The following is a 12,619-nucleotide window of genomic DNA, read 5'->3' on the forward strand; positions in this document are numbered from 1 at the left end:
TGCACTCTACTATGAAGTCAGCGAACACCTGTGCCTTGATTGCTGGGCTCAGACGGTACTCAAGGTCGAATTTTCCGAGCTCGACTGCCCACTTTGCAATTCTCCCCGCGCGATCCGGACGTTGTAGGACTTGCTTTATGGGTTGGTCGGTTAATATGGCCACAGTGTGGGCCTGGAAGTAGGATCGGAGCCTCCGAGCTGAGGTAAGCAGTACATAGATTGTCTTCTCCAGCTTGGAGTATCGGATCTCGACGTCCCTCAGAACTCGGCTGGTATAGTATATTGATCTTTGAGACTTGTCTTTTTCTCGGACCAGGACCGAGCTTATTGCCACTAGGGAGACGGTCAAGTATAGATAAAGGTGCTCACCTGCCGAGGCTTTGTAAGTAATGGAGGGGAGGCAAGATGGCGTCTGAGCTCTTCAAAGGCTTGTTGATATTCTTCGGTCCACACAAAGTTCTTCGGTTGCTTAAGGATATTGACAAAAGGGAGGCACCGTTCCGCTGACTTCGAGACAAACCTTTCCAAGGCCGCAACTCGTCCAGCGAGCTGTTGTACTTCTTTGACCATCCTCGGTGATGTCATCTCCTGCAGTGCTTGAATCTTTTCAGGATTAGCTTCGATTCTGCATTGAGTCACCATGAAATCGAGGAATTTGTCTGAGGTAACTCCGAAAGCACACTTTGTGGGGTTGAGCTTCATCTGATACCTCTAGAAGGTTGAGAATGCTTCGTCGAGGTCAGCTATGTGACATTCGGCAGTCTGGATTTTTACCAACATGTCGTCCACATAGACCTCCATGTTCCGACCTATCTGATTTTTGAAGACCTTGTTGACCAACCTCTAGTAGGTAGCCCTGGCATTTTTCAATCCGAATGACATTACTTTGTAGCAATAGAGGCCCTTGTCGGTGATGAATGTCGTCTTCTCTTCGTCCTCGGATGCCATTCGAATCTGATTGTACTCAAAGAAGGCGTTCACAAAGGTCAGCAGCTAGTGTCCCGAGGTGGAATCGACGAGCTGGTCGATCATAGGAAGAGAAAAGCTATCCTTTGGACAGGCTTTGTTCAGGTCGGTGTAGTCCACGCACATACGCCATTTTTTATTAGCTTTCTTTACGAGGACTACGTTGGCGAGCCAATTTGGGTAGGAGACTTCTCAGACAAAGTCAGCCTCGAAGAGCTTGTCAACCTCCTCGGCCGCTGCTCGCTGTCGTTCCGGTGCGGAGCTCCATTTCTTCTGCCTCACGGGCTTGTAGGTTGGTTTCATCTGGAGTTGGTAGACCATGACCTCGGGATCTATTCCTAGCATATCAGTGGGCAACCAGACGAAGACATCCATGTTGGATTGGAAGAACTCGATCAAGCGATCCTACTCGCGAGGGCTCAGGCTAGAGCCGATCTGTACGGTCTACCCCGGACAGTCTTTTCTCAAGGGGATTTGAATGAGGAGCTCACCAGGTTCTGCCCATTCCCTCTTAGGCTCATCTCTTACCTCTAGAGTTTCGATGGTCAGTGCCTGGTCCGAAACTTGGGCTGATACGTCAGTCGATTGTTCTGCTCGTCTTGGTGTTTTGATTGGTTGCTTCGCTTTGAGGGTCGCCATATAGCATTGCTTGGCTATCACCTGATCCCCTAGAACTTTGCCGACTGCTCGTTCGGTAGGAAACTGCACGAGCAGATGGTATGTCGAGACTATGGCTCGGAGGGCATTGAGTCCTGATCAGCCAAGGATGGCGTTGTAGACCGAAGACAGACGGATCACAAGAAAGTCCGTTCTCACCGTGCTCTCTCGAGGAGCGAGCCCGGCTGTGATAGGTAAGTTGATCACACCTTCAATCGGGACTGAATCTCTGGTGAATCCGACCAGTGAAACATTCATTCTTCGGAGCTGGCCCTCTGTTATTCCCATTTTTTGGAAAGCATCGTAATATAAAACTTTTGCCGAGCTTCCATTATCAACTAAAATACATTTTAAATCAAATTTATTTACGACCATGAAGATGACTACAGTGTCATCACGAGAAGTTTCAACTCCTTTTAGGTCCTCGTTCAAGAACGAGATGGCTTCAGAGGTGCGTTGACGCTTCGGAGAGACTTTCCTCTCGGTCAGTTCTTCAGCTGAGCTCCCTTCGGTTGGGCCTCTCCCTATGGTGTTGATGGTACCAGCGAGGGGTCTATTGTCGTTTTGACCTTCAGGCGGTGCAGCATTCTCCGCTGGCCTTCCTTCGTCATGCCGGTTCTGCACAAACTGGTTGAGTATCCCACGACAGATGAGTGCTTCAATCTCATCTTGGAGTCGGAAGCACTCCTCTATGTCGTGGCCGTGGTCTTAATGGAAGCGGCAATACTTTCTAAAACGCTGCCGAGTTTCTGACTCCCGCATCGGAGGTGGAGGTTGGAAATAGTCTCGGCCTTCTATTTCCATGATGATCTATGCCCGATTTGCATTGAGGGGAGTATAGTTTCCGTACCTCCTTAGAAGCATCTTTGGTCGAGGCGGGGATCTCAGCCAAGGTGGGGATCATTACTTTCCATTTTTTTCTGGATAAGCACGACATCTCTAACCCACCTCTTATCCGCTCCCTACGCTTGCGAACTCTAAAAGAGTGCTCGACCACCACCCTTCCGTGACGGGGCTGTGCCCGCTGACGAGGCGGACTCGTCAAATGAGGCAGGTTCTTCTCTCGGCGGGAAGACCGACTTCTTGGGCGGCCGCGCTCCTCGCAATGCCTTTTCTGCCCCTTTGAGGCTTGCTCAGGTGCATCCCACTGGGAGGCGATAGCCTCCTCAATCTTTGCATATTTTCGAGCTCGGGCCAGCATCTCAATGAATTCAGCGGGGAAATTATTGTCAATGGAGAAAAAGAACCTATAGGACCGAGTTCCTATTTTCAGCACGGACATGGTAATCGACTAATCGAGCTCGCGGACCTCCTAGGTTGCAGCGGTGAAACGGTCGATGTAGTCTTTGAGGGACTCTTCTTCCTTTTGCTTGATATCGAGGATAGAATCCGACGTTCACGCTGGCATCGGCTGGCGGTAAAGTTGGTAGCAAACTGCCTGCCAAGATGCTCGAAGGAAGACGTGGTGCTCGACTTTAGATCAGAGAACCAAAGCCGAGCCGTTCTTCGGAGGGTTGCGGGAAAAGCCTTACAGAGTACAGCCTCCGAGAATTCCTGCAGCGCCATGAGGGCTCAGTAACTCTCCAAGTGGTCCAGGAGGTCGGTGGTCCTGTTGTAGGGCTATATTTAAGGCATTTTGAACCTCGGTGGGACCGATTCGTCCTCAATCTGGCGGGAGAAAGGCGACTTGGTGGTGAACTCAAGGTCGCCCTCGCGCCTTTCCCTCTAGTCTTGGAGTGCCTCGATCTGTCGCTCGAGTTTCTCGACCTTCTTGTCGAGTTCTCCACCTTGGGAAGTCGCCATGATGGTATGTCCCGGTACTGACTGATCCGGGATCGATTCGGCTTCCGAAGGCTATGATCTTTTATCCTAGTTCTTCCCTAGCGGCTCTCTCCGGGGAGACACTCGAGTTGAAACCTGATGGCAGCGCCGTTCTCCATTGTTGACTCTTGAAGAGTCATGGAGATCTCGGCCTTAGGACACAGGTCCGTCTGGAAGGAGCGCCGATCGGACCTGAACCTGTGGAGGCGGCATAGGAGGGGCCTTCACGCATTGCATGCTTTGGACTGCTGCTGCCAGGGCCTAGACTTGCTGCACCAGCGTGTTGAATTGCTCAGGCTCGATCTGAGGGACTTGATCTGCCAAAGGCCTTGGTTGCAGGTTCTGGACTGAGTGGGGCTTGGTGCGCGATGTTGAGAGGCACCAGAGGCTCCTCTGCTCCTCAATCTCATAGTCATGACTCGTCCCTTCCTCTAGCACCAACTGTTGCTGAAAATTGGACCCGGGGGCAACCGTGGACCGAGGGGGAGGAGCTCCGGCTGATGGTGCGGCGGCGGACGGCTGTCTCCGGTAGACCTGCAAGATGCCAGTGGCCGGGGGTTCCGGCACCGGCCCTCTGATGCTTAAGTCAAAGGGGGGTTTTAATAGAGAAGTAGTGGAGAAATAATCGAGAAAAGTAATGCCGAGGCCGAAGGAAAAAAAGGTCTTTTGCCTCGAGTTCTCCCCTCTTTTTATGGGGGGTGTAGGGGTTACCTATAATTGGACGTGATTGTGCGAATTAATGAGCTACCGTAAACGGTCCGAGATTTTGGGCTGGCTGGCGATCCATTGAGATCGTATGCATTTAAATGTTGACAGTCGTTGAGGCGGAGATTGCGGGATTTGATCCCGGATGAGGAGGAGGTGGACTTGATTCTCGGTGGAGTGGGAAGGTCTTCTTCTCCCTTTGATTGGGTCTTTCTTGGCCTTGAGGTCGATCGAGCTTAACTCGGCCGAGATCGAGGTTGTGAGCTCAAGGATCGTTGGTGCCGAGACCGAGTGTTCTGAGGTCGGGCGCTCTGAGGTCGGACGCCCTGAAATTGGGCACTCGGAGAGTATGCTTGCTGTCGTCACGTTCGTCATCAAATGCCGGTGATTTAACCACGTGCTTTGAGTGATCCATTTTTCCCCCAACAATACCCATTACAAAACTAGGTGATGCGATGTGTGCCAAGGCCGAGGGAAACTACTTTGGATAAATCATAATGCCCATGCATTGCAAGTGACTCGCATGTACGTTGGAGAGCTTGGAAAATTGAAGAGAACGAGAAGAAGTTAGGTTGAGATGGGATCTATTGTCAATGGCCATCTGGTTGGAAAGCGATCAAAGATTGAAATTGCTCTTTTAACAGAAGCTGAACATCATTGAATTTTATGAGTTTGCCTAGCATCGGGAAAAATCGACTAAAATCTTTGATTTTAACTTTGTTTTTCTTTCTTTGTCCATCATTGTTCACCTCATATTCTTATAAAAATCATAAATGCAATGAATCCAATGAACTTTCCCATCGTTTTGCCTAAAAAACATAAAGAAATAACATATGGTTTAGCTTCTCATTTATCCTCAATTTTTAAAAACAGAAACCAGGTCAAGCGTGTTAGGCCTCGTACATGATGCAAAATGAAAATGACAACGGCTTCCGGATACGATTGAGGATGGTGGCATTTCACGGGTCGGACAACGAAGCTTTTTCTCCTTTCATGGCATGCACCCATCCATTTTCCGACGTGGAAAGGATGAGGCAAGCAAGCATTCGTGATTCCAGCCCCTGGTCAAAAGAAAACACAACTCTTCCAATGGGTCGGCATTGACAGCGTCACCATGTTTTGTCCAAATCAATCCAAACATGCGTCGAAATCCCGAACTCACGTTGGAAAGCTAAGCTTCTAACAATTCTTTCCCTCTTTTCAGTCCATTATTGCATGCGGTTTGATCGAACAGCTGCTGCACTTCAAACTCCATGGAACGCTTTGCCGTTTGCATGCTTCTCCTATAATAAACTAAAAATACCATTATCTTCAAACTCCACGTAACCTCGTTACCTCGATGCTTCGCTAGCTTCTTTGACAGTCACAGCTTGGCCCGACCAGATTGCCCAACTCCTCAGGTCAAAACCTTGGACGTTACGACTCTAATCGAAAGGCCATTTCTATATATATATATGTATGTATATGAACTCCTCTCTATCTTTAACCATCCTTTTCCACCACCTTCTCTCAGTAGCCTCTAACCATGAGACCTGTCAGCAGAAATCTCTTCAGGGTGATAGCCATTGCTGGCATCTTGTTGCTTCTTAGCTTCCAAGCCCCGGCGGAGGCCCGGCTATTGGTGGAAGAAAGGAAGCTAGTAAACGATGTGTTCATGATCCAGTCCCTGTCGAAGGGGGCAGATTCATCTTCTTCGTCTTCGGGTTGCACCAGTGGGTCGACCAACAATGGCGGACCGTGCCCAATTCCTTGAGCGAATCTTTTGTTGTGCGTGTCTTCATGTCGATCATATTCGTTGGTAATTTGGATCACTTTTTTTTTTGCTTCTTATTCTTTGAAATTATTAAACATGTATTGAGAAGACCAGAGGCTTTCTCGGCGCTGCAGGCCTTTAGGAGGATATATAGCTGGTGCAATGGAGAGTCTGAGTTTGATGATCCTTTCAATCTTGGATTGATTACTTGTAAATATATTTTTTTAGAGAAAAAAGCACTGTAAATGACATTAATTAATATATTGATTTATTATGTATAGCATTCTATCCGTGCACGGGACGACAACTCTCAAACCAAAAAAAGTTGGGTCAGTGGTTGTAGATTGCCATGGGATGCAATTTAATATAATATATTTAGATGGATATGATGATTTTTTTTTTATTATAAGAAACGTGGATGAATATTGGGCCTGCCAATGTACGTGATTTTGGCCCATCGCCACGGCCACGACTTTCCATCCAAATCCAAAGTCAAAACCATTTGATATCAAAAATGATTTCTTTTTTTTTTGTTTACAAGGAAAGAACATACGATTTCAGGCTCCCAAAATTTTTGCCTGACCAGGCTCAAGTTGACCTGTAAATTGATAGTAAGCTTCTTTTTTTTTTTTGATAAAAATGGCAATTTATATAGCTCTAACGTGAGTTCATCCTATCAAATCATGAGAAAGTAAAGAGTACAAAGGAAAGAGAACGTCTCCTATAGATGTCCAAAAGAATTCTCCAAAATGCCGGGTGACGAAGGAGGCGACCCAGTCTGTTGCCCTGTTCGCCTTCCGAAACATATGTGTTGTCTGGAAGCCGCCCATCTCCTAAATCAGTCTACAAGACTCTCTGATGAGAGGATGGCCATCACTATACTTATCCACACCTCGGATCCAGTCAATCGCCACAGAGGAATCCTCCTCAAGATACACTCGCTCGGCCCCAAGGAACCTCCTCGCATATGACAACCCCTCCCATGCAGCCCGAAGCTCTGCCCCTACAACAGTGAGCCGAGGTATATGCCGACATCCGGCTGCTACCAACCTGCCAAAAGAATCTTTGATAACAAATCCAACACCCCCACATATATCGTCCACCGTTATACTACCATCTAGTAAAGTCTTTGATAGCTGGACGCTGGACTTAGTGGCTCCGGATTGAATTCCACTTTCGTGTAGATCCGAGAGATTGAGGATATTTGGAAGAAGGCTAACATTGGCCATCAAAAAAAGAAAAAGAACGAGTAGAAGAAGAAAATCTAAGGCCAAGTCATGGTCCAAATTCAGATACATGCATAAGAAAAATCTACAAAATCTTTGCATACATGCACTATCAATAATAATCCAAGCAAGAAAATTTGAACCGATGAGTCGCAAAGGATCCTAGATTGCTTGCATGTTTGCTATATAATCAATTGTTGGCTATAAGAAAAGGAACCAGCAAGAGAGGGTAAGAAGGAACAAAAATGGGTCGTATCATGGCACAATTCTAGCTACCATCTATGTGGTTGTGGCTCTGGATTCATTTGTGTTGAAAAGCTTTGCAATTGATGCCTCTGAGGCTTGAAGTTTGATCCCATCTCACGCACCAATAGGAAAGGAGTGGCGCTGCAGGCCCTTCTTAATTTCCTTACCATCACCTTCAGCATTTCTGCGTCCAGTTTCCCAGAGAAAAGTCACCAAGGGCGGGTGGCTTTGGCTCTTTTTGCCCTCCCATTTTTTCTTCTTTTTTTCATTTTTTTCCCACCTCTCTGTTCGGATCCAAGAAGTCGTAAATTGGTCGTCCCATCTTTTCCTTTAAATCATTGATTTCAAATATTCAACTCTTCTGTCATACGTAATGGTCATGATCTTTTTTATCTTGAGTAAACTATCAGGCGTCACAATTTTTTAACAAAAGGGAGGTGTTAGCCACATTAAACTATATGGGACAGCAGTAAAATTTATATGAAGATATTTATTGAATTAGATTAGATATATACTACCACCTTGGTTATTATAAGTTTATATGTTTGTACGTACGTATATATGTATGTATTTATGTATGCATGCAACATGGGACAATATTAAAATTTATATGAAGATATTTATGGAATTAGATTAGATATATATTACCACCTTAATTATTATAAGTTTATATGTATATATGTATGTATGTATGGATGCATGCATGTCGTACCAATAAAAATTTTATGTAGGAAGCTTCCTATGTGACACGTTAATTTGTTTGATAAACGTCGGTGTGGATGCTTGGATACCGTTCACCAACTAAAGTATAAAAAGTTCTCTCGGAGAACCCAACGTGACGCCATCTGGGGAATAGGTTCTAATGGGACCAGCCAAAGTGCACGTTAACAGTTCCTGGAAAGACTCGCAATGAACGCCATGAGATCATGAGTGATGAGTGAGCGCACAAGGTTGTCAATGGGATTTTACTCTTAAAAGTTGAATATTTAACAAGTCTTCACCCCATGAGGATTCCCTGCCGAATATTTTAAAGAAATGATGCAAAACTTATCCATAGCAACCACAAAGGAAGAGATTACTCGAGGTTTGGATAGAAGACTTGCTCCAAAACGATGCCCACTGGCAAATACAACAAAGCACCATGTGTTCTTTTTGAAATATCAAAGGATAATCAAGGTCGAACCTAAACCAGCTGTCAAATTCAGATGCGATAAAAATTAGTAAAATAAATTGAAGAAATCTCTCTCAATCTCCATCTCAAATGCTTAATGGTCCCTAACTAACTTAATTGAGTGGTGTCATCGGTGATGTCTTATGAGAATAAAAAAAACGATCTCTTTATGTTTCTCCTTAAGATAAGGCATGTGCATAGAATTTTAAAAGAGGAAAGAGAAATAAAGATTAAATTACTCTTTATCCATTAAAAAATTGTAGTTATTTGGATATCTAAGATAAGATTTTATATTGAGTAGGTTTTATTTAGTTTAATATCCAATATGAGACTATTCTTAAAACCTCAAAATTTTGAATTAAATATATTATTAAACCAACAATCACCAATGTAGAGTTCACAACAGAAGGAATTCTTCTAGGCGAGTTTATGCATATCCATAGATTATAGTCTCCATTTAAATTGAGACATCATTCAACGCACTAGAGAGGATAACCATGCCTTACACTAGTTTGGGTGATCCATCTTAATTAACATAAATGATAATGGTGATGATGTCATGTGCATGCCGAGTCTATATATATTGAACGCATTATACTTCTTGTTACCGTCCCTTAATTTAAGTTGTTACCTGCAAAGGCTCAAATGATAATGTAAAATTTAGGACCATGTTCTTCAAAAGATTACCTTTTTTTTCCAATCCAACCTACATAGAATGAAGACATCAAGTCAATGAAAATTATTTTAATGCAATAGTCAAAAGAGTAACGCGAACACTGCAGCTTACACGAGAACATTCCTTACCCCATCCAATTAGAACTCAGAAGGCCAACACCGAGGCCAATAGAATCCAAATAATTAGGTACAGCATTCCTTGCTCGCCCCATCCCAAGTCAAAGCCTTTTAAATCCAAACCAATTATTTAAGTAGAGCCTCAGCCCATCCAATTAGAACTCAGAACTCAGAAGGCCAATGCCGATGGCAGTAGAATCCAAATCGTTAAATACAACATTCTTTACTTACCCCATCCCAATTCAAAGCCAAATAAAAATTCAAACCAATTGTTTATGTAGAACCTTAGTCGTCGGTTCTCTCACGCCATTGACAATCCCACCTTGGAGCCCGCCAGCTTAGTCTCGGGTCAAATCCTTGGCGATTACGACTCCATTACTAGCGGCATCTCCATCTTGTATATATGTGTGTGTATATATATATATCCTTCCGGCAGCTGCAACCATCGCTTCCACCGTGAGCTTCTTTATAGTCTCCTGCAATGGGTTTTGCCAGGAGAACTGTCTTCAGAGTGGCGTTCATCTTTGCCATCTTCTTGGTGATGCTTAGTTTCCAAGCCCCGGTGGAGTCGCGGCTTCCGCGAGGAGATCAATGGAGGTTGGCGAATGAATGGTGGGTCGTGTTCCAAGCCCTGCCAAAAGGCTCTGATACGTCTTCTCGGGCTTCGGGTTGCAACATGGGGTCAAGCAACAACGGCGGTTCTTGTCCGATTCCTTGAGCGAATTCTGTGTTCGACTTCATTTTTTTGTCACTTCTTTCTTCTTCTTTTTTTTTTTTTTTGGCGATTGTCATTTCTTTCATTGCTATACAAAATATGTGTTATTGTTCTTTTTATGGCTTTTAGATTATTATTGGGTGGCTCTCGGAGATGCTGCTTACAGCATTGGAGGTGGAGAGAATTATTACAATTCATCCCATTTAGTTTGACTTGTTGCTTGTACATGTACTGGAAAACGTCTTTATATAGAGGCAGCTTGTATAATTAAAGTATTGCATTTTTCTCCCTTTTTTCGTGCACGGGACGATACTCTTGAGAAAGATCGAGTCGCGAAGTCTTGTATTTGAATATAATAATCTGCAACTTTGCATGCATTTCATGAATTAAACTTGCAAGCACTAAAGATTTTTTTTTTTTAGTATCAAAAAAAAAAACTCTTTAGTCCATGCAAGTTGACCTACCTTTTATTCTCACAATTCATTAACAAAATATACATCATCAAAGATCTTGGTAAGTAGTTTGGAAGCTTATCCAAGATCTTGGCTCACATTTTTGTCTCCTAGCTGGCAAACAACCTAATATCTAGGATCCTTTTTGGTTTACATTTTTGTCTCCTAGCTAATTCCACATGTTACATTGCCTCTTCATCTTGAGGAGATGATGTATAAATTCTGTAAACGTATCCAAGATCTACCAAACAAATAACTAATCATGTGGGACTAAACACACGGATCCTCACATACTCTCTCCATTTCAGCTCTAACGTCCTCATCAGACTAAAAGTTCAAATCCATTCAAATTTAATCATAAGTACCATGATCGGCTTATAATCAGCCCCAATAAATCCGTGCTAAAGTGTCCCCTAGTCCATAAAGGTCAGGACTTAATTCAAAATGGCTAGCCATAAAGTATTATTTGAGTTCTTTGATCCTATATAAGTATCCAAGATCTACCTAGTGAATAACCGATTTGGGACTAAACACATGCTCGCACAGTCCTCACAGAATGAATCCAATCCTCACTAAGGCCAGTCCTACCTTTAGGCGTAGAACAATCGCCTTTTCTTTTATCTTAATATTGCAAATAACATCTCTATAAATAACCATTTACATCAAAGAAAACAAAATACACAGCATCTTCGTATTTCTGCGACACCATTCGTCGAGATATCTCCATCATAAAGCCCGCTTGATTGAGAAAATTTGTCTATAAATGGTGAAAGATCTCGTCGATTCTTCCCATACCTCCGTTACAATAAATAAGCAGCTAAAAGAAGACAGCTAAGAAAGAGCGAAGAAGAGGTCGCCGTGTTGGTGTGCACCGCAGGCACCGTGTCATCTTCATGTGCTTGTTTTGAGGAAGTTTCATTTCGGACACGGACACTGCTTTCGTCTCACTTCTCTCCATCGGTCTTTTTGCCACTTGATCCCCAATACATGCCATTAAGATTGGATCCTCCTTAGCTCCCTTGGAGTCATCAAATATCTGTTTGGTATATACTGGTGCTGCCATGGCATTTAATCTCAGTATTTAGCCATTTTAGTACAAGTAGCAAGTCAGCATTCAGTTTTGAAGAATAAATCGTCCTCTACTTGTCTACCTTGCTGAGGGCTACGAATGCAGTCTTACTATGTTCTCCATTATATTTACAAAAATCAAATCCAACATAGAATGGATTACAACAATTCTCTCCATCATGGCAGCTAACAGCTGCAAAAACACCATCTTGGTCATCAGAGGGATGAATGATCGTCGGCTGCTCAACATTCATGTTTTGGCATGCAGTGGATCAGAACCTTATCTGGATTTGAAGGCTTTGCCATGAAAGTAGAGACAAATATATCCTGTACACCTTTTCTTTGCTTATTTATTCATCCATTTCTTCACTCATTCATCCATTTTTAATAGGGTTTTTTGCAAGAATACCCTCCTAAATATCGGATTTTGCATGAATACCCTTCCAAAATTGATATTTGCATGTATACCCTCATAAAACACTTATTTTGTCATTCTATCCTTTTTTTTATTTTTGTTTTTGCATATGTACGACCCATACTATCTAATGACGTTAAAAAATTAACGGTTTCAAATTAAAATGACTAAAATACCTTTAATGAGTAGACATGCAAATAGATTGTGATCCTGATAGAGGAAGAAGACAGGGACAATAGCGTAATTTTAAAATTTTATTTTATTTTTAATTAATATAAATATAATTTTTCTTAACACCGTTAGAACAACTGTTATATTATGGGCATTTGTACAATAACAAAATTTGACGAGGGTATACATGCAAATATCAATTTTGGAAGGATATTCATACAAAATTCGATATTTAGAAGGGTATCCATGCAAAAAAATTCTTTTTAATATGGTGAGTATTAAGCTCGATTCCTTTCTTACAGCTAACTTGCCCTACGGAGGTCCAACTGAACTTGCCAAATAATCCATGACCCCCCGAATTCATCTGTACTTCAAAGAGAAATTATATATTGCATTTCAGAGAGGAAAATTATGCATCCCTGATTTTTTCGACAAACTTCGCTGCGTAATTCCTCAAGAAA

Source organism: Phoenix dactylifera, chromosome 1, assembly GCF_051530095.1.
Source record: "Phoenix dactylifera cultivar Ajwa chromosome 1, Ajwa_hap1_PhDact_Kaust_v1.1, whole genome shotgun sequence".
In the NCBI taxonomy this organism is placed as follows: Eukaryota; Viridiplantae; Streptophyta; class Magnoliopsida; order Arecales; family Arecaceae; genus Phoenix; species Phoenix dactylifera.